Raw genomic sequence first — 22,523 nt, forward strand, 5'->3', positions numbered from 1 at the left:
TGGTTACCGAAAGGTTTTCGGGCATTACCGGGAATGTACCGGGAGTGACGAATGGGTTCCGGAAGTTCACCGGGAGGGGGGCTACCCACCCGGGGGAAGCCCAATGGCCCTAGGGGTGGCGCACCAGCCCTTAGTGGGCTGGTGGGACAGCCCAAGAGGGCCTTGGCGTCAAGGAAAGAAAACCAAAGAAAAAGAAAGAAAAAGAGAGGTGGGAAGGAAGAGAAGGACTCCACTTTCCAATCCTAATTGGAATAGGATTGGAGTAGGACTCCTCCTCTCCCTTGGTTGGCGCATCCTTGAGGGCTTGGCCCTCAAGGCAAGCCTCCTCCCCCTCCCTCCTATATATAGTGGTGATTTAGGGCTGATTTGTGACAACTTTTCCCACGTGCAAATCAGATCTAGACACCATAGTTCTTCCTCTAGATCGTATTTCTGCGGAGCTCGGGCGGAGCCCTGCAGGAGTAGATCGTTGATCCGTGCAATCTCTGGGGTTAACTAGACGAATGCTTATAACAACAAACCTTCTCCTGCAACGGCACCAGAAGAATGTTGATAGCACTCCCCGGCAATGAAACTAGAAGAATGTTGTTGATGGCCCACCAGCGCGTGGGTTCGCAGCAGTTTTCGAGGGTAGACTATTCGATCCAATTTGTTGATAAGCCCGTCAGGAGGTGAGAGTATACTCTCAAGTATTAGCAGCTGAATTTTTCGGATTCAACCACACCTGAAAGATTAGTATCTGCAAGCACAGTAGTAACATCAAAGTGATATGATAACAACGGTGTCAGAAACGATCTGTTGACGGCAGACTATTCCTAACGATTGTATCAATGGTGCTTCCGTTGCCGCGTTGACGGAAGTTGTCAATTCATGTCAACGGTCTGGCGAATCAACAGTGTAGCAGGTAGTAGCAGTGTAATGAGCAATAGAAGTGGCAAGGAACAGCAGTAGTGACAACAGTAGCAAGTAGCAACAGTAGCAAGCGACAGTAATAGCAACAGTGGTAGCAGCAGCAGCAGAGCAAGACAAGTAACAGCAGTAGCAACAGTAGGACAAACTCGTAGGCAATGGGTCGGTGATTTGTTTGGATGATATTCATCATGCAACAGCTATAACACGGAGAGATAAGTGGCTAGCTCCCGTTCGTCAATGTGATGTAGGCATGCATTCTGTGTGTCGTCATACATGCTTAGGGAAAAGAACTTGCATGACATCTATTGTCCATCCCTCCCGTGGCAACGGGGTCCAAAAGGAAACTACAGGATATTAAGGTTCTCCTTTTAATAAAGAACCGGACCAATGCATTAGCACTTGGTGAACACATGAACTCCTCAAACTATGGTCATCACCGGGAGTGGTTCCGGTTATTGTCAAACCGGGGTTGCCGGATCATAACACATAGTAGGTAACTACAACTTGCAAGATCGGATCTAAAACACACATATATTGGTGACAACATAATAATTTCAGATCTGAAATCATGGCACTCGGGCCCTAGTGACAAGCATTAAGCATGGCAAAGTAGTAGCAACATCAATCTGAGAACATAGTGGATACTAGGGATCAATCCCCATCAAAACTAACTCAATTACATGATAGATCTCATCCTACACATCACCGCCCAGCGAGCCTACGAATAGATTATTCACAAACGACGAAGAGCTTCATGGAATTGAAGAGGGAAGAAGGTTGATGATAACGATGGCGACGATTTCCCCTCTCCGGAGCCCAAGACGGACTCCAGATCTGCCCTCCAGATGAAGAACAGGTGGTGGCTACGCCTCGAAAACGCGACGAAAACTTCTCTTTTTATTTTTTCTGGGATGAAAGAAAACTTATAGAGCTGGAGTTGGGGGCGGCAGGTGCCTGTGGGGCCCACAAGCCTGCCCACCGCCACCAGGGGGGTGGTGGCGGAGCAGGGGCTTGTGGCCCACTGGCCCACCCCCTGAGGTGGAACTTGGCGCAGATATTTTTGATATTTTCCAAAACTGCTCCCCGTAAATTTTCAGGACGTTTGGAGAACTTTGATTTCTGCACAAAAATAACACCAAGGCAATTCTCGTGAAAACAGCGTCAGTCCAGGTTAGTTCCATTCAAATCATGCAAATTATAGTCCAAAACAAGGGCAAAAGAGTTTGGAAAAGTAGATACGATGGAGGCGTATCAACTCCCCCAAGCTTAAAACCTTGCTTGTCCTCAAGCAACTCAGTTGACAAACTGAGAGAGAAAGAAAAACTTTGACAAACTCTGTTTGATCTTGTTGTTGCAACTATGTCTAACTCATAACCAGAATTTCAGGAAGATCACAAGTTAACCACATAAGCAAATGACACAAAGGTCTCACGGTAAACTAATATCAATGGCATAATCAGCTAACGAGCAAATAATAATGAGTTTCAAATACCAACACTTCAATCAAAACAAGCATGAAGCAATATGAATAGGTGGTATCTCGCTAGCTCTTTCTGAGACCGCAAAACATAAATGCAGAGCACTTTCAAAGATCAAGGGCTGACTAAACATTGTAATTCATAGCAACGAAGATCCAGTCATAGTCATACTCAATATCAATATCAATAAAAATGACAGAGGTGCTCTCTATTGGTGCTTATATAAGAGGAGGATGACTCGACAGGAAAATAAATAGACAAGCCCTTCGCAGAGGGAAGCATTGATTTACAGAGGTGCGAGAGCTCAAGCTTTGAAAACAGAGATAATAATTTTGGGTGGCATGTTTTCATTGTCAATGCAATGACCAAGAGTTCTCAATATCTTCCATGCTACTCATGCTATAGGCGGTTCCCAAATAGAAAAGTAAAGTTTTAACCCCCCCACCACCAATCAATCACACTCCACGGCTAGCCGAATCCTCGGGTACCGTCCATACTAACATCAATCCGGGGGAGTCTTGTTTTACAGTTATGTTTTCGATTTAAGCGTGGAACTGGGTAACCCAAATACCGGCCCCTTTCTCATGAATGAATGTGAATAAACACATGTCGAGGATAACACTCCTAGCATGGAAGATATCAATAGCCCTCTGTCACCACATGAGCGGTTCGGGCATGCAAAACAGATTATTTCTAGAAGGTTTAGAGAATGGCACATGCAAATTTACTTGGAACGGCAGGCAGATACCGCAAATAGGTAGGTATGGTGGACTCTCATGGAAAAACTTTTGGGTTAATGGAAGTGGATGCACAAGCAGCATTCTCGCTTAGTACAAGTGAAGGCTAGCAAAAGACTGGGAAGCGACAACAGTCATCAAGATGCAATGAGTTTGACTAACATTGAATGCAAGCATGAACAGGATATAAATCACCATGAACACGAACATCATAGAGGCTATGTTGATTTTGTTTCAACTACATGCATGAACATGCGCCAAGTCAAGCCACTTGAAACATTCAAAGGAGAATACCATCCTATCATACTACATCATAGTCATCTCAAAATCTATGTTGGCAATCAAGACAAACCATTATAAGCTCTCAGCTAAATAAGCATGGCATCAGAAACTATGATCTCTAAGTTGTCATTACAAACATGGTTCTCTCACAACAAAGCTAAATCTGGGTCGACAAGCTAGTCATATTTACAAAAACAAAATAGATAGAGTTCATACCAGCTTTTCAGTCTCAGTCACTTCATCATATACCATCATTGTTGCCTTTCATTTGCACGATCGAACGATGGGAACAATAATAAGCGCATTGGACTAAGCTGAATCTGCAGGCAAACACAAAGGAGAAGACAAAATAATATGGCTCTTTGAAAGCTTAACACGTAAGCATGTAAGAACCTCTAAACATTGAAACCAATATCTTCTACCTTGACACAAAGAAAAAGAAAGCTATTTACACGGGAAAGCTCCCAACAAGCAAAAGAAGAAAGAAAAATCTTTTTGGGTTTTCTCAAAAGGACACAAAACAAGAAAATAAGAAAACGAAAAGAAAATAGCATGGATAATACAGTGGCAAAGTGTAAACATCGGCTAACAGAGTGAAAGCATAAGCATGAATGTAAAGTCGGTGAGAACACGTACTCCCCCAAGCTTAGGCTTTTGGCCTAGCTTGGTCTACTCCCATGGTGGGAAATAACCAGCTCCAGGATACTCCGGAGCAAACTGTGGATGCCACTGCTGTGCGAGCTCCTCCGGCTCCCACTGATAAACTGGCGTGTGGTACTCGACCGGCGGCTCGGGCACGGGTGCCTGTGGTTGGGCCAAGCCCCAATATGCGTAGATGTCCGCGGGAATAATAGCGTACCTGCTTGCATGAAGATCAAACAAAGAAGGAGCACGCAAAGTAATAGTCTCTCGAGTACCCTGACTAAACACCAGGTTATAAATCATCCGTATACTTGCATCTCTATCCAGAAAATCATGGTCAACCATGCTGTCATAATCCAGATATCTCTCAGGGATAAGCATCTCTCCTTCCTCTCCTAGTCTAATGGGTATCTCAGAGTGTCTGGCAAGACGGGTAGCATAGATATCTCCATAGACAACACCTTTAGAACGGTTCAGGTTCAACCGTTGAGCTACTATAGCGCCCAAGCTATAAGTCTTATCGTTATAAAGGCCTTTGCGCAAAACCGCAAGGTCTGGAGAACTAAGTGATCTAGCCTCCCCACGGCCAATCAAACATTTTCCCACAAATAGTGAGAAGTACCGAAGCACAGGAAAATGTATGCTAGCAATTCTAGCGCGAGACACTCCTCTCTCCTCTCCAACAGCAATGGAACCAATGAAATCCTCCAAGTCCCGTGGACGAGGGTCACGTATATCCCCAATATAAGGTAATTTGCATACATTGCAAAAGTCCTACAGCGTCATGCACTAGGGAACATCGTATATCATGAACTCAACCATGGGAGGATTCTTCCTCTGATAAAAGTTGAAGCTTTGAACGAAAATATTGGTGAGGAGGAGATATTGTGGGCACTTATCTTCAACGAACGCAGTAAGACCTGCGTTCTCCACCAAGTAATAAAAGTCTTCATAAAGTCCGACAGCACGCAAAAATTCATCACTTGGCCACTCGCACGCTCGAACTTCTGTGACTCGAGGGACTACGTATGTGACAGCCCGATGCCGACGTTCCAGTAGATTCCCCCTTTATTCCGTTTTCTTCGTGTGTCTATTTTCTTTTGTCGCATCATCATCGCATCATGCGCATCATCAACATTGCATCGGCATCTCCGTTGCCGCCAGTTTTCAAAACTTGCATCTGTTGTTAGTTGCCGGTTCTCGTCGTTGTCCGTTCTGAGCCCGACCGCAGTTGCACGCCCCCGCGGCATCGCTCGAATCTTGTTTTTAAAAGTGTGTTGAAACCTTTCTCTGAACGGGGTGAAACTTGGCATGCGGTCGTGACTAGCTATAGCTAGGCCGCATGTCGAATTTCGTCGTGATCGGGGTTCGTCTGGTACCCGAACGGTCGACCGTAGCGGCACCGTATTCGGTCTACCGTCGGACGTTTGTCGGTGTTTTAAAAATCGTTGCTGTGCCGCCCGCTTTCCCTCTCGTCTCCAGATTCATACTCTACACAGCCACTCGTCCGTCACGCGTTCGGAATTAGTCTAATTCGACCACGCGGTTGAATTCGGGACGGAAAACCGCTAAACCTAGCCCCCCCATTTGTTATAAATAGACCTCCTCCTTAATTTTAGGCAGCCAACCCCCCTCTGCCCCGAAATCCGCACCCCCGAAACCCTAATCCACCCACTCTCTCTCCTCCCTCCCTCCTCTGCGCAGCCGCCGGGCCCGCCGAGCCCAGATCGGGCCCGGGCATGCCCATCCGCCGCCGCCGCTCGCGAGCGCCTCCAGCGCCTCTCCAAAGCCGCGGCCAGTACCCCGAAGCTTCCCCATGGATCCTGCCCGAGGAGGCCAACCCCCGCGGCAGCCGGAGCCCCTCGCCGGCGAGGCACCTGCCGGCCGCCGCCGGCCTTCCCCTGCCCCGTGCTTCGCGCCGCAGTCTCCCCGTTGCGCCACCACCGCCTCCCTGTTATGCCGCCGCCATGGGCTGCAGCACCGCCCCGCGCCAAGCCCTCGCCGGGTCTCTCTTGCCGCCGTCGCATCCGGGCCGAATCCTGCCGGATCCAGGCTCCCTTGCGTCCCGCGCCGGCCACCGGAGACGCCGGCCTGAAGCCCCCCCTCGCCGTACTCATGGGTCGCCGCCCCTGTCGTGCTCGAGCACGAGCAGAACAACGGGAACGGCTAGCCTCGCTTGCCGTGCCGCTTGGGGCCACGTGGGCCGCCTCACCGCCCAGGCCGAGGCTGGCCTCCTCGCCCCGGCCGAGCTGGCACCGAGCAAGGCCACCTCGAGGCCACCGCGAGGCCCACCTCCAGCCGGCCCAAGGCCGAAGGTAAGATTCCATGGCCCCCCTATGTTGTGCCCATGGCAAGATTTACTATCTTGCGCCCACCTGTCCGGCCCATTAGATATTTAGGTTGTTTTTCGGAATTAGTTAAATTCCAGAAATATGACGATAATAAAACGCCCGTAGTTTTCAATCCGTAAATCGGATCGCGACATGTAGCATATGATTTTGGTGTAGTTTTTCGTGTAGAATCCGTTTTTGCAACTTCCATATTTGTTTGATGTAGTTTTGCGTGCCGAATGCCTAGATATGCGTGCTGTTTATATTGTCTTGGTCCCGTGTTATTTTCTCGTGCGTGTCCGGGTTGTCCGAATGTCGTGGTAGAAATGTTCACATTTTAGGAACCCCATTTGCCATGTATTTTAGTGCAGTCATTTGTATTTTTGCGTGTAGGGATTTGCCGGTAGTTTATTTTCCGTGTATAGGTTATTATCTCACATTTACGTGTGGCATTATTTTTGTTGCGCAACCCCACATATTTTATATGTTTTCGAGGTAGAAAAAATCCATGGGATTTATCTGTGCAGTTAGTTTTAGCTTTGAGCAAGTTAGTTCGCGCGATATTTTGCCGTGATGCTCTTTTGTTTAATTCGTAGGATTTATTCTGTGCTTCGTTTGACGGAGTTGTCAACTAGAGAGTTGATCTTTGATGTTTAGTCTAGCCCCTGGTATTTTTGGTTGCAATAGAAATGCATGTTTAGGTGTGGTTTGCTTGCTCTCAAGTTGCTAGAAATAGTGCTGATTTGGGGGAGCTGAAATATTTCGAAGTCTGGAATCTGTTATATTTTGTTGTTGTCTTGTCTTGCTTGTATCTTGTGATCTGTAGCTCTTTTGAGGTTGGTCCAATGGAGTTAGTTGTAAACCTTGTGTTTCTCTAGCTTGCTGTGAATTTTCATGCCATTTGGAGTCCTGTAGCCTATGGTTTTGCTGCTGTCAATATAGCTTCAGATCGAAAGCTGCACTATCATGAGGTGTAATTTTCACTAAGTCTGAAATAGTGTGTGGGATGCCATTTTGTGACTTCTTTCCCTAGTGATCCTTGATGCCATGCTAGTTGTTGTTAGTTGTTTGTGGTAGTGCTTCTTGCCCTCTTTAGTGACATGCCTTGGTTGAGTATATTGGAGTTGAGTAGCTCGTAGTTGTGGGGTGTAGGAAATGCTATGTGGCTGATTTTGGCAGATTGTAGTGATTTCTTGTTTTGCTCGTATCTTTTGATCCGTAGCTCCGATTTGATCGTGTCCTACATGAAACTTGCTTAGAACCTCGTGTAGTTTCATTTTCCCTTGCTGGTTTTATGTTTTTAAGTGCCCGTGACTGTCGTTGCACACATATTGCATTCATGCCATCATATCTTGCGGTGCTTGTATCTTTTGATCCGTAGCTCCGTTGGAGATGTTCTCTATGTGTAGATTGCTTGAAATGACGCGTAGAATCACCTGAACCTATTTGTTTTGCTGTTTAACAACTAATTATATGTGTTAGTTCAGATCTGGACAGAATTGTAAATTAACATGTGAGGTCGTTTCAGAGGTGCTATATGTCATTTCCGACCTCATTTAAAATGCCTAGATAGGTAGTTTAATTATGCTTCACCTCTTGCCATGTTTAACCACATTGAATATTGCCGTGTATCTAATCGGGATAGAACTAAATAATTAAACGTGGAGTTTCGTCAATATGCAACTCGTTGCATATTGAACTCCACTTAACGTGTAGTGTTTGATTGTGTGAATTGTCATGCCGTGACTTGCATGTATCCAGCTGCTCATGCATCATATGTGTTGTGCATCGTGTGTTGATGCTTGTTCCGGTTTCCCCCGTCTTGATAGAGCTCCGCAAGCGCGTCGGATGTGAGGACCCGTTCGACTACGTCGGTTCGTCTGCTTCACGGAGGCATTCTTCTTCCAAGCGGGATCTCAGGCAAGATGACCATTTCCCCAGATACCATTACTATCATTGCCATGCTAGTTTTATCGCTTCTATCGATTATGTATCGTTGCCTACCACATGTTAAATATCAGCCTCTCAACAATGCCATGAGACATTCAACCTGTTCAACCTAGCAAACCACTGATTGGCTATGATACCGCTTGCTTAACCCTGTGTTAGCGTTGCTAGTTGCAGGTGCATTGCTTCCATGTAAAAACATGGGTTCCTTGTTATATCACCATTTTTAAATGCTATTTAATTTAATGCACCTATATACTTGGTAAAAGGTGGAAGGCTCGGCCTTTCTAGCCTGGTGTTTTGTTCCACCTTTGCCCCCTTAGTTTTGGCTACCGGTGTTAACACGATCGGGGTTGTTATGGGGACCCCTTTGATAATTCGTTTTAGATTAAAGCTGGCCTGGCAAGGCCCAACTTTGGTACTACATTTGCCTAATCACCTAATAAAATTGCATAGGGACTTTCCGGACCCCGAGGATAATTTAATCAACCCCCGGGCTAGTGCTCCTCATGACTGTTGGTCCCACCTGAGCGATGTTCGGCGCCCCTCTGGTCACCCAGAGGTTTAGCAATCCCGACGTCTAGCTCATCCGTCGGGTCCTGAGAACGAGATACGCGGCTCCTATCGGGATCGTCGACACGTCGGGCGGCCTTGCTGGATTAGTTTTACCTTTGACGAAATATCTTGTGCATCAGGATTCCGATGATGCTTTGGGTAATCTCAGAGTTGAGGTTTTCCACTAGGGAATCCGACGAGATCACGAGCTTCGTGATTGAGGATTTCTATGCGGCTTGTGGTAATTTGTGATGGACTAGTTGGAGCACCCCTGCAGGGTTAAATCTTTTCGGAAAGCCGTGCCCGCGGTTATGTGGCAACGTGGAAGCTTTGTTTAACACTGGTTCTAGATAACTTGCTTAATTCAAATATGCCAACTGTGTGCATAACCGTGATTGTCTCTTTCGTGAGTTCCTTCTCCGATCGAGGACATGGTGGGGCTATGTCTGACGTAGTGCTAGGTGTTCGGGATCATTCATTTGATCATGAGTAGTTCACGTCCGTTATGCATAGATCTTCCCCCTCTTATTTCTGGTACTCGTAAGTTAGCCACGAAATATATGCTTAGCCGCTGTTGCAACCTCACCACTTAACCATGCCTCACCCATTAAGATTTGCTAGTCTTGATACCTTTGGAAATGAGATTGTTGAGTCCCCTGTGGCTCACAGATTACTACAACACCAGTTGCAGGTACAGTAAAGGTTACTTGACGCGAGCACGTTGATTGTTCATTTGGAGTTGCTTCTTCTTCTTCTTCTTCTTCATCGATATAGGATGGGTTCCAGGCCGGCAGCCTGGGATAGCAAGGATGGACGTCGTTCTTCTTTTGTCGTTTGTTTTTCGTCCGTAGTCGGACCCTGCACTTACTCTTGATGATTATGTGATGTACTGATGTGACTCTGATGTAGCTTGTGGCGAGTGTAAGCCAATTCTATATATATATATATATATCTTCTTTTCAGTACATGTACTTGTAACGATATCCATTCTTGCGACACGACGAGATGCGCTTCTATCCCTGACGAGGCCTTCGTGCCAAATTGAGGATAGGGTCGCATCTTGGGCGTGACAGCGTACTTGGGGTGGTTCTTCTCATCCTCCTTGGGGTTACGGCTTGAAGAGCCTCTCAAGAACCTCCTCTTCTTTTCCCTTCTCTAGCTCTGAAAAACTCTGAAATTTTTAGAGACTTTGAAAGAAAAGTGAATACGGATTAACCCAACTTGTAGCAACTACTCCTACTAGTGCCTAGAGGTTGTATCACGCGCTAAAACTACTTGGGACCAGCTAAAATCAAAATTTATAGCTCAAGAACAGGGTCACCAAGGTAGCAAGAATTTGCGAAGGATAAAGCACTAGAGCAAAAACTAATTGGACCAATGGAGGAGTCGCTTACCAAGGAGTAATTTCCCCAAAACGGTTCGGAGAATGGTGCTTTGAGCAAAGAGATCGAAAATCATAGCCAAATGAGCAAGAACACGGGTTTGAGCTGCGAAACAATTTTTTCTGGAGGAGGAAGAAGAGGCTGGGAGCTGGAATGAGTGGAGGGGATGCCTGTGGGCCCCAGAAGCTTGCACCCCGCCACCAGGGGGTAGGTGGCGGTGGGGGGGCTTGTGGCCCACTGGTCAGGCCCCCTGACCAGCTCTGAGGCCCAGAAATTTTCAAAAATTCCAGAAAAAATCATGCTAAGTTTTCAGGACCATCGAAGAACTTTTATTTTTGAGGTATTTTTCTCCGGGACGCTAAAACAGGAAAAACTAAACTAATTCTATCATTTTTCTTCTAAGCAAAAGAAAATGAAGACTCAAAATAGAGGTATGTGACTCTCTGATTCATCCGTTTCATGGTCATCGAAAGAAATCCGTCAATGGGATTGATCAAGTCCTTATGACAAAACCTTCTCGAATCGCAAGAGAGAACGGAGAATTTTTAAATAGCCACTAAGTCACCTCAATGGGGATATGTATCTCCCCAACAAGCAAATCATACTTCATCTTGACACGAGGAATAGGGCATTCAAAGCTCCCAATGAGAATCGATGAAGTCTTTTCGATAGCATTGATGCAATGTACTGGATATCGTTTCTTCGGAAAGTGCACTATGTGCTCATTACCGTTGACATGGAAAGTGACATTGCCTTTGTTGCAATTTATAACAGCCCCTGCAGTGTTTAAAAAGGGTCTTCCGAGGATGATAGCCATGGCATCGTCCTCGGGGATATCCAAGATAACAAAGTCTGTTAAGATAGTGGTATTAGCAACCACAACAGGCACATCCTCGCAAACGCCAATAGGGAAAGCAGTTGATTTGTCGGCCATTTGCAGAGAAATTTAAGTGGGTGTCAACTTATCCAACTCAAGTCTACGATAAAGAGAAAGCGGCATAACACTAACACCGGCTCCAAGGTCACATAAGGCAGTTCTTATGTAGTTTCCTTTAATGGAGCAAGGTATAGTGGGCACTCCGGGATCACCAAGTTTCTTAGGAGTTCCACCTTTGAAAGTGTAATTGGCAAGCATGGTGGAGATCTCAAGATCTGGTATCTTCCATTTATTAGTAACAATATCTTTCATGTACTTGGCATACGGAGACATCTTGAGCATATCAGTTAACCGCATCTGTAGAAAGACGGGCCTTATCATCTCAACGAAGCGCTCAAAATCCTCATCATCCTTTTTCTTGGATGGCTTAGGAGGAAAGGGCATAGGTCTCTGAACCCATGGCTCTCTTTCTTTACCATGCTTCCTAGCAGTGAAGTCATTCTTGTCGTATTTCTTAGGTTGTGGATTATCAGGATCAACCGTAGGTTCAATCTCCACATCCTCATCATGACTAGGTTGAGCATTATTATGAACATCACTGTCCATATTGTCACCAGATTTATGTTCATCACCTGATTGTGTTTCCGCATCAGACGCAGAAATATCATTAGGTTCTTCAAGTGTGACAGTATTTGGTGAACTGGCGTGCAGGTTTCTATCATCCTTCTTCTTCTCTTTAGGATGACTAGGTGTATCAGCATTGACTCCTTGAGAATCTTGATCAATTCTCTTAGGATGACCTTCAGGATACAAAGGTTCCTGAGTCATTTTGCCTCCTCTAGTAATGACTCTGACAGAGTTGTCATTTAATTCATTGAGCAGGTCATTCTGAGCTTTAAGTACTTGTTCTACCTGAGTAGTAATCATAGAGGCATGTTTACTCAGAAGCTTGAGAGCATTGACATTTCTGTCTACACAAGCACTTAAATGGCTAAGCATACGAGTAATTTGTTCCAAATGTCTGCTAACATAATCATTTTGCAACAAAGTTGTCAAATTCATCAAAGCATAGGCTAGCAGGTTTATCAAAAGGAATATCACTCTCATCAAACCTACGCAGAGAATTTCACTTCCACTACCTGTATCGGGTTATCGAGACCATGGATCTCTTCGATAGGTGGTAGATTTTTGACATCTTCAGATCTAATGCCTTTCTCTTGCATAGATTTCTTGGCTTCTTGCATATCTTCGGGACTGAGGAATAGAATACCTCTTTTCTTAGGAGTTGGCTTAGGAGGTGGTTCGGGAATAGTCCAAGCATTATCGTTGATCAAGAGGTTATTCAGTAGGGTCTCAGCTTGTTATACAGTTCGTTCCCTAAAAACACAACCGGCACAACTATCTAGGTAGTCTCCAGAGGCATCGGTAAGTCCGTTATAGAGAATATCAAGTATCTTGTTCTTCTTAAGAGGGTGATCAGGCAAAGCATTCTGTAGCTGGACGAGCCTCCCCCAATCTTGTGGAAGACTCTCTTCTTGGAGTTGAGCAAAGTTGTATATTTCCTGCAAGGCAGCTTGCTTCTTATGGGCAGGGAAATATTTCTCACAGAAGTAATAGACCATCTCCTGGGGACTACGCACACATCCAGGAGCAAGAGAGGTGAACCAGGCTTTAGCATCATCCTTTAGAGAGAAAGGAAACAGCTTAAGGATATAGTAGTGGCGGATCTTCTCCTCATTAGTGAAAAGGTTGGCTATTTCAGATAGTTTGGCAAGATGGGCTATGACCGTCTCATACTCATAACCATGAAAAGGATCAGATTCGACTAAAGAGATTATCTCAGGGTCGACAGAGAATTCATAATCCTTATCGGTGACAAAGATAGGCGAAGTGGCAAACTTCGGGTCATTTTTCATCCTAGCTTCACGAGATTTTTCCTTCCACTTGAGAAGTAATTTCTCAGCGTCATAGGCATCCTTACACACAAGAAAATCCTCAGCTATCTCTCCCTCCATAACGTAACCCTCAGGTATATCAGGAAATTCATATCTAGGAGAGCTAGATCTAACAGGAGCAAAAGCAGGTTCTATCTCAATAGTATTGGCAGTATCAGAAGCATCACGAGCATTGGCAGTAACTCTACAATATGAGCATCAAGGAACACTCCTAGTGGAACATCAGGCAAAGGAATGTCTCTAGCAGTATCAAGCATATCATCATCAGGCAAAATAGCATCTCTAGCATCATCAGGCAAAGCAGTATCAAGCATAGCATCTCTAGCAGTATCAGGCATAGTATCAAGCATAGCATCTCTAGCAGTAGTATCACAAGCATCACCAAGCACAGGCGACATATCAAGGTTTCTAGCACGAGGTGATGTCGCAAACTTAGTCATAACTGAAGGTGAATCAAGTGCAGAGCTAGATGGCAATTCCTTACCTCCCCTCGTAGTTGAGGGCAAGACTTTGGTCTTCGGATCCTTCAAATTCTTCATAGTGATCAGCAGATATAAATCCCAAGTAACTCAGAGAATATAGCAATACCTCCCGGGCAACGGCGCCAGAAAAATGTTGATCCGTGCAATCTCTGGCGTTAACTAGACGAATTCTTATAACAACAAACCTTCTCCTGCAACGGCACCAGAAGAATGCTGATAGCACTCTCGGCAATGAAACTGGAAGAATGTTGTTGATGGCCCACCAGCGCGTGGGTTCGCAGCAGTTTTCGAGGGTAGAGTATTCGACCCTATTTGTTGATAAGCCCGTCAGGAGGTGAGAGTATACTCTCAAGTATTAGCAGCTGAATTTGTCGGATTCAACCACACCTGAAAGATTAGTATCTGCAAGCACAGTAGTAACAGCAAAGTGATATGATAACAACGGTGTCAGAAACGATCTTTTGACGGTAGACTATTCCTAACGATTGTATCAATGGCGCTTCCGTTGCCGCGTTGATGGAAGTTGTCAATTCCCGTCAACGGTCTGGCGAATCAACAGTGTAGCAGGTAGTAGCAGTGTAACGAGCAATAGAAGTGGCAAGGAACAGCAGTAGTGACAGCAGTAGCAAGTAGCAACAGTAGCAAGCGACAGTAATAGCAACAGTGGTAGCGGCAGCAGCAACAGAGCAAGACAAGTAACAGCAATAGCAACAGTAGGACAAACTCGTAGGCAATGGGTCGGTGATTTGTTTGGATGATATTCATCATGCAACAGCTATAACACGGAGAGATAAGTGGATAGCTCCCGTTCGTCAATGTGATGTAGGCATGCATTCGTGTGTCATCATACGTGCTTAGGGAAAAGAACTTGCATGACATCTATTGTCCATCCCTCCCGTGGCAGCGGGGTCCAAAACGAAACTACGGGATATTAAGGTTCTCCTTTTAATAAAGTACCGGACCAACGCATTAGCACTTGGTGAACACATTAACTCCTCAAACTATGGTCATCACCGGGAGTGGTTCCGGTTATTGTCACTCCGGGGTTGCCGGATCGTAACACATAGTAGGTAACTACAACTTGCAAGATCGGATCTAAAACACACATATATTGGTGACAACATAATAATTTCAGATCTGAAATCATGGCACTCGGGCCCTAGTGACAAGCATTAAGCATGACAAAGTAGTAGCAACATCAATCTCAGAACATAGTGGATACTAGGGATCAATCCCCATCAAAACTAACTCGATTACATGATAGATCTCATCCTACTCATCACCGCCCAGCGACCCTACGAATAGATTACTCACGAACGACGAAGAGCTTCATGGAATTGGAGAGGGAAGAAGGTTGATGATGATGATGGCGACGATTTCCCCTCTCCGGAGCCCAAGTCGGACTCCAGATCTGCCCTCCAGATGAAGAACAGGTGGTGGCGGCGCCTCCGTATCAAAAACGCGACGAAAACTTCTCTTTTTATTTTTTCTGGGACGAAAGACAACTTATAGAGCTGGAGTTGGGGGCGGGAGGTGCGTGTGGGCTCCACAAGCCCGCCCGCCGCCACCAGGGGGGTGGTGGCGGAGCAGGGGCTTGTGGCCCACTGGCCCACCCCGTGAGGTGGAACTTGGCGTAGATATTTTTGATATTTTCCAAAACTGCTCCCCATAAATTTTCAAGACGTTTGGAGAACTTTGATTTCTGCACAAAAATAACACCAAGGCAATTCTGCTGAAAACAGCATCAGTCCAGGTTAGTTCCGTTCAAATCATGCAAATTATAGTCCAAAACAAGGGCAAAACAGTTTGGAAAAGTAGATACGATGGAGATGTATCAATCGTCACCACCACTGGAGCGTCGTCACACTGCCGGAGAACTCATCTACTTCTCCGTCTTGCTTGTTGGATCAAGAAAGCCGAGATCATCGTTGAGTTGTACGTGTGTTGAACACGGAGGTGCCATCCGTTCGGCACTAGATCGGAACGGATCGTGGGATGGATCGCGAGACGGTTTGTGGGACGGTTCGTGGGGCTGATCGAGGGACGTGAAGACGTTCCACTACATCAACCGCGTTTCTTAAACGCTTCCTACTGTGCGATCTACAAGGGTATGTAGATCCAAATCTCCTCTCATAGATGGACATCACCATGATAGGTCTTCGTGTGCGTAGGAAAAAAATTCCCATGCAACGTTCCCCAACATCGACTGCATTAAAAGGACAAGTGGGATAATGCTACCACTACGCGTGCTGGTGCCAACATGGATTTCGATGAGGATGAGGCTGAGGATGAGGGCAGTCATGAGACGTATGATCCTTCCTCTGCCGAGCCGCCTTGGGCCAAGAAGCTCAAGGACAGGGTGAAGACTCTATTTTGCATGCAGGCTAAGGGGCAATATCTGACCCATGTTGCTCGGAACGAGAGTCGTCAGTGCGACAAGCTAATTCTGAGGAAGTTTCGCGAGAACATCTCAAGTGGGTCTGAGAAGAACATCACTCCTGAAGCTACTTGGATGGAGAAGAAGAACTTTCGGTGGGATGAGTCTGATGAGGAGTTCGGTGGTTGATATCTCTGCAGTAGGAGATACCACATGTATCTTAGGTGTCCTCTCTGCCTTTTTGGTGTCTCGATGCCAAAGGGGGAGAGAGTGTAAGATTTACAAGTTTTTTTTTATTTCCCTTGTCTCCTTGTTCGTTGAACCTTCTTCGTTGCTTTGGTTGTTTTTCTTGTGTCTGAGACCAGGAGACTTATTCTATCATATGGCGTGAGACATATGCTATCACTCTTCTATCATTATTGTCTCACTGTTGTCCAATATGTTAGTATCTTGTGAGTCTATTTATTATGTGCCCTTATCGTTATGCTCACATGTTACGCCTTGCTTCCATGCTTAGTGTTAATCAGTTTGTTGTAAGGAATGCCTCGTCTATAAAATTTAGGGGGAGTGCTCTTCCTAGGTTGTGTGCTTTGCAGTCCATAGCATTTCTCTACTATGCACACATCTAGGGGGAGATTGTCTATATTTTATAGATTTTTTTATTGCAATTCTTATTTTTATATCCTTTTGTGCAAATCCTATATTGTCATCAATCCACCAAAAATGGGGAGATTGTTAGGGCATATTTCTCCCTAAGTGGTTTTGGTGATTGATGACAATGCTTGTGCAAACTAATCATGTGCATTGAGCATTTCAGATAATTCATGTCTAGGCACAAGACGATTCAGTGCCCCTCGGAGTCTATCAAAGGCGATTGCTTTCTATGTTTCTTTTCGGTGGATTTGAGTCGTAGTAAAGTGGTACTATTAAGAGGGGGTCCGCTTCAGAAAGGCTAGGGTGGAATCAGCACATACACATATGTTCTTTTGCACCACCTTCCTTCGCTTCAATGGAGCTCCAGTCCGTTTCCCCTTGTCTTTGCAAAGTGAAAGCAGCAAGGCGCTTGTTTTCAGTGGCCAGGGGTAGTACCGCTCAAGGGGGCGGTAGTACCGCAGGTGCGAGCGGTAGTGCTGCTGTCACCAGCTTCTACTACAAGCGCCTATGGTAGTAAGAGCGGACATAGTTTTTTACTACCACCCTGAGGTGGTAGTACCGCAAAACCATGTTCGGTACTACGGTACCGGATTTTTGCATAGTCGTAGCCTCAGCGGAGGTAGACATGGAAGTAATTATTTACTTGCGTGTACCTCCTCTGGCAGTTGGATACTACCGTGCGGTAGTATCGTAAGGGCGTCTGGTAGTACCACTCTGGCGGTTCTACCGCTCGTTGCCCCGTGCAGTAGTTCCTCCCTCTGGCACTACCATGCGTGCGGTAGTACCAAACCGTGCAGCGGTAGTACCGCTATGCTCGGGATGAAAGTGGGGGTAACGGTTGGATTCTTTCCCCCACTATATAAAGGGGGTCTTCTTCCCCAAGAAGACTACCTCTTCCCTTCGTAAACTCCATTGTTGCTCCAAAGCTCATTTTCGCCCGATTGCTCTCCCTAGCCAATCAAACTTGTTGATTTTCTACGATTGGTTCAGAAGGCCCCGATCTACACTTCCACCAAGAGAAAATTGATTCCCCCACTAATCCCTTGCGGATCTTGTTACTCTTGGGTGTTTGAGCACCCTAGACGTTTGAGGTCACCCCGGAGCCACATTCCATTGTGGTGAAGCTCTCTGGTCTTGTTGGGAGCCTCCAAGCTTTGTGTGGAGATTGCCCCAACCTTGCTTGTAAAGGTACGGTTGCCGCCTTCAAGGGCATCGCTAGTGGAATCACGACATCTTGCATTGTGTGAGGGCGTGAGGAGAATACGGTGGCCCTAGTGGCTTCGTGGGGAGCATTGTGCCTCCACATCGCTCCAACGGAGACGTACTTCCCTTCAAAGGGAACGAACTTTGGTAACACATCCTCGTCTCTGTCGGTTCCACTTGTGGTTATCTCTTACCTTTACTTTTTGCTTGCTATTGTTGTGTCATATTCCTTGCTTGCACTAGTTGTTGTCGTTGTTAGCATCATATAGGTTGCTCACCAAGTTGTTCATCTAGAGAACCTTTTGTTGCTAACCCTAATGTGATAAGAAAAGCTAAAATTGGTAGTTGCCTATTCACCCCCCTCTAGTCAACCATATTGATCCTTTCAACAAACCACACAACATTATTTAAAATCATCCATAAGACAAGGTCCGACTACGTACAAGAGAAACAATAAAATGCAATGACTCTGTCCCGCTAGCCCAGGAGACGACAACGGTCCTCTAATCTTCGGGATACGTGACGTACATGTGGCCACTGCCTTCATCGAACTCCCACTGAAGTTGCGTAGCGTCAAACGCCTCTGGATCTGCGGTACCTGGACCTGTGGTGTTGTAATAACCCGTGAACTAAATGGACTCAGCAATCTTGCGACCATGATATAGGAACTAATCAATTTATTGGGTGTTGAAGGTTAAGTGTTTAGGTTGCAGCAGCACTAAGCATGTATGGTGGCTAACTTACGAGAACATAATGTAAAATGAGTGGTCTACGCATGATGGTCGTGAGCTACATAATTATGACTAAGTGATCCTGAACACCTACTTACGTCAGCCATAACTCCGTCGTGTCCTTACTCGAGGAAGGAGCTCGTGAAAGAGATAGTCATGCTTACGCAAACAGTTGGCATATTTTAATTAAGTTTACTTCAAGTTATCTAGAACGGGATGTTAAAAAAGTTTCCAAGTTCCCACATAACCGCGGACATGGCTTTTCGAAAGATATTAACCCTGTAGGGGTGCTCCAACTAGTCCATCACAAACTACCACAAGCTGCATAGGAAGCCTCGACCAGTGAAAACCCGTGATCTCCTCGGATTCCTTAGTGGAAAACCTTAACCCTGAGATAGTCCAAAGTGTCCTCGGAATCCGGATGCACAAGATACATCAAGAAGGTAAAAACAAGCCCAGCAAGACCGTCCAACGTGTCGACGAACCCGATAAGAGCCGCGTATCTCATTCTCAGGACACGACGGATGAGCTATGGTTACCATGCGAAAACACTAAGTTGCCCTAGGGAGCATTAATAAGCTGCTCTCGGTTGGACTAACTATGATGAGGAGCACTAGCCTGGGGGTTGATTAATTATCCTCGGGGTAGCTATTGCCTATGCTTTTTATTATGTTGATTAGCAAATGTAAAAGCAATGTTGGGTCTTGCCAGACAAGTTTTAAACCAAAACGAGTTATCGAGGGGGTCCCCATAACAACCCCAAGCGTGCTAGGAGCGCTCAATATGAACATAACACCCGCAACCGAAACTAGGGCGGCAAAAGCAGAACAAAACACCCAGCAAAAGGCCAGGCATTCCGCCTTTTACCAATTATATAGGTGCATTAAATTAAATAGCAGTAATAAGATTATATTCAAAATGTGCATATTAATACATGGATCAGCCTGACCTACAACTAGCAATGCTATAAGATGGTTGAGCAAGCGCTAACTTAGCCAACCAATGTTTGCTAGGATGTGGAGGGATTACATGCTTTTCATGACAGTGTTTGGAGGCTTGATATTCAGGTGGTAGGCAGCGATATATAGCGAAGGAAACGATTCATCTAAGCACAAAAAAATTAGAAACGATATCAAGGTCACGGTCATCTTGCGTGTTGGGTCTTCAGGGGATAAAGAGTTGGGTCCTCGTAGACGTTCTCTCCGGGATCCTCGTACTCAGGCTCGACACTCAGGTCTACCCAAAGAGAAACATCACCAAATAAACATACAACCAAAGTGCAATGCGCAACCAAAGATGATGCATGATCAAGTTGATGAAAATAACATGGCAACCCTAAGCTAGTCATGTTTCTCAAGCAATTATTAAGTCCTTTAGTATTCGGGACAGAACCTCAAGATTAGTTATTTGAACATGGATGGACATGGAAAATATGAATGCTCCTCATAAAAATGATGCAAATGCATATGTAGAACGTTGCAAACAGAATAACGGAACTCATGATACACTCACGACAAGGCACAAACGGTAAGAGAGTCAAAAACAAAGATGAAGAAGGCCATGTGCTATTCCTTGGTATTCCAAGGATGCCACTAGATTGGAGATGAAAATCTAGCAATAATAGACCCAAAGATCATGCAAACCATTGGGTATAGCTCCTACAAGTCACAAAGCAAGCAAACACACGATGTGTCCAAAATAGCAACTTGCCATATTGCAACACACACAACAAGAGCTACAATAAGTTTAAAAGCACAACCAAGGCATGGACATGGAGTATACAGGATGCTCAAAAACTCATACAACTATAGCACAATCAATGGAAGAAAGGATCAATGGCAATTGAGCTCACAAGATGGCATGTTGAAGCAGTTGTTAGGGACTTAGTGGAAATTCGAGTTTTACATGTTTTGAGTTAACAAGATGCCAATTTGACAGCAACATTTACATATGCTATAGGGAATTTCATGGCATGAAAATTAATAGGGTGATAGAGGGCAACAACTACTACAAATCACTCCCACTAAGCATGAGCTAAAACTGCACACAATACATGGTAGCATCCCCTAAACATGGCATGTAAATAATAGCAAATTCACATACTTAGTCAAACTTCACAAATGGAATCCCAACAATTTACAACATCATAGCATATTTGACAAGAATAATAACTAAGATGCAAAACCTATTTGGCAAGGTGATGGCACCATATGACAGAGGGCAACAAGCACTAAATTCATGGCATTGGACCAACCACAAAGGATCAACGGGTTCATGGGAATCATCAAGACAACATGACAAGAAAATCTGGCCGTGTCTGGATTTAGACATTTCCTAAATTGGAAATAATCAAAGAGAGATTAAACACAACAACAAAAGAATAAAATAAAATACAACACAGGGGGACCCAATGGCATAGACACGAGGGCCCCCTCGGGATGAGATGTGGGCCGAGGGCCCATTGTCACAGCCTAACACGCAGGGGAAAAGGTGGTTTAATCTGCCCGTGTGGGGGATCGAACCTGGGTCTCCCCGATTAGAAAGTGGAGGCACAACCACTAGGCAAGGAGGGACTACTAACACGAGGGGGGGGCTCGTCGCATTTTGACCCCAAAAAGGTCCTGCCTTTCTTCTCTCTTCGGCAGCGGCAACACGATCTCATCGCTGACTACCACGATGATCATCGGAGATATGACCGCCCGATGAGGGTTGTGGAATACGAGGGAACTCCATTCCTCGGGTCAACTACCAGATACGTGCGCGGCTACGAGGCGCTCGAGCTCAAGATTGTGCTCGGCTCGGGCATGGCGAACATGACGAGGGCATCACGGCTACGCCTGGCTACTGACGTGGGAAAGAACGGGCAGACGTGTGGCTCACCTAGGGCTCGGGCATGGAAGAGAATGACGAAGGGCAGCGGGAGGTCGATGGCATGACGGCGTATCTCGCTCTCCACGATCGAGCTTGAGGAAGAGGAAGCAGGGGCAACGAGTATGGCGGTCTTGGGCTTGGCCTTCCAGGGCAACGACATCAGGACGACAAGAGGACTCCAGTCACGGCGTCGGCGGGTTGAGGAGGTGGCATAGCCATCATGGACCGAGCTCGAGGAACTTCTATCCATGGCGACAACTTGACAATGAGAGGCCACCGGGACGACGGCAGGAGGAGGAGGGGAAAATGGAGGAAGGAGGGAACCCTAGAGCACTCGGGTAGGCTTATAGGGGGCCAGGGGTTGCTCTCGACCGTCAAATCAGCCAAGAAGCCAACGTGGCTATGGTGAATGGAGTTTGTACCAAGGTGGGAGAAGGCATGAGTGAACCAATGAGATGGCCTGCTAAACGGGGATTGTTGGGCTGGGAGTTGGTTGGCCCTGCGGGAAGGCAAGTCCTGGGTGGGCCAAGCTCGGGTTACTCTCTCTCACTCAGGAAAACAAAGGAGTTTCTATTTTAAATTAAACAATAAAACAAAATTAACACGAGGGCGGATTGGGGAAGACCTAGAGAGAACTAAAATTAGTTTTGCACTCACAAAAATGAGCCCTATTTATAAAAAATGGTTTGGGCATTTTTAGAGCAAGTATTTAAACCACTTAAATAATACTTTCAAAGTTCTGTTTAAGAAGTCACAAAAGGAAAATAACCACACATGGCCAAGTGTTACTTTAAAATCACCTACAGAATATTTCACAACAATGGAACATTTTTATTAACTTGATTAGAGCAAGTAAAAAACACATATCTAGCATTGGAATTAAAAGGGGGTTTTAGGCAAGTTGAAAAAGAATTTGGCATAGGATCCACACAGTACAAAGCTCACTTCTAAGCACACAAACCCCACACGTACACTCACACTCAAGATCTCACTTCAAACAAGGCATGATGCAACTTATGAAATGAGGATATGATGTCATGATGCAAATGACATGAAGAAAAAATATTATTACTCAAACCACATGATGGCATTCATTGAAGGTTCACAC

The sequence above is a fragment of the Hordeum vulgare genome, chromosome 3H, assembly GCF_904849725.1.
Source record: "Hordeum vulgare subsp. vulgare chromosome 3H, MorexV3_pseudomolecules_assembly, whole genome shotgun sequence".
NCBI lineage: Eukaryota > Viridiplantae > Streptophyta > Magnoliopsida > Poales > Poaceae > Hordeum > Hordeum vulgare.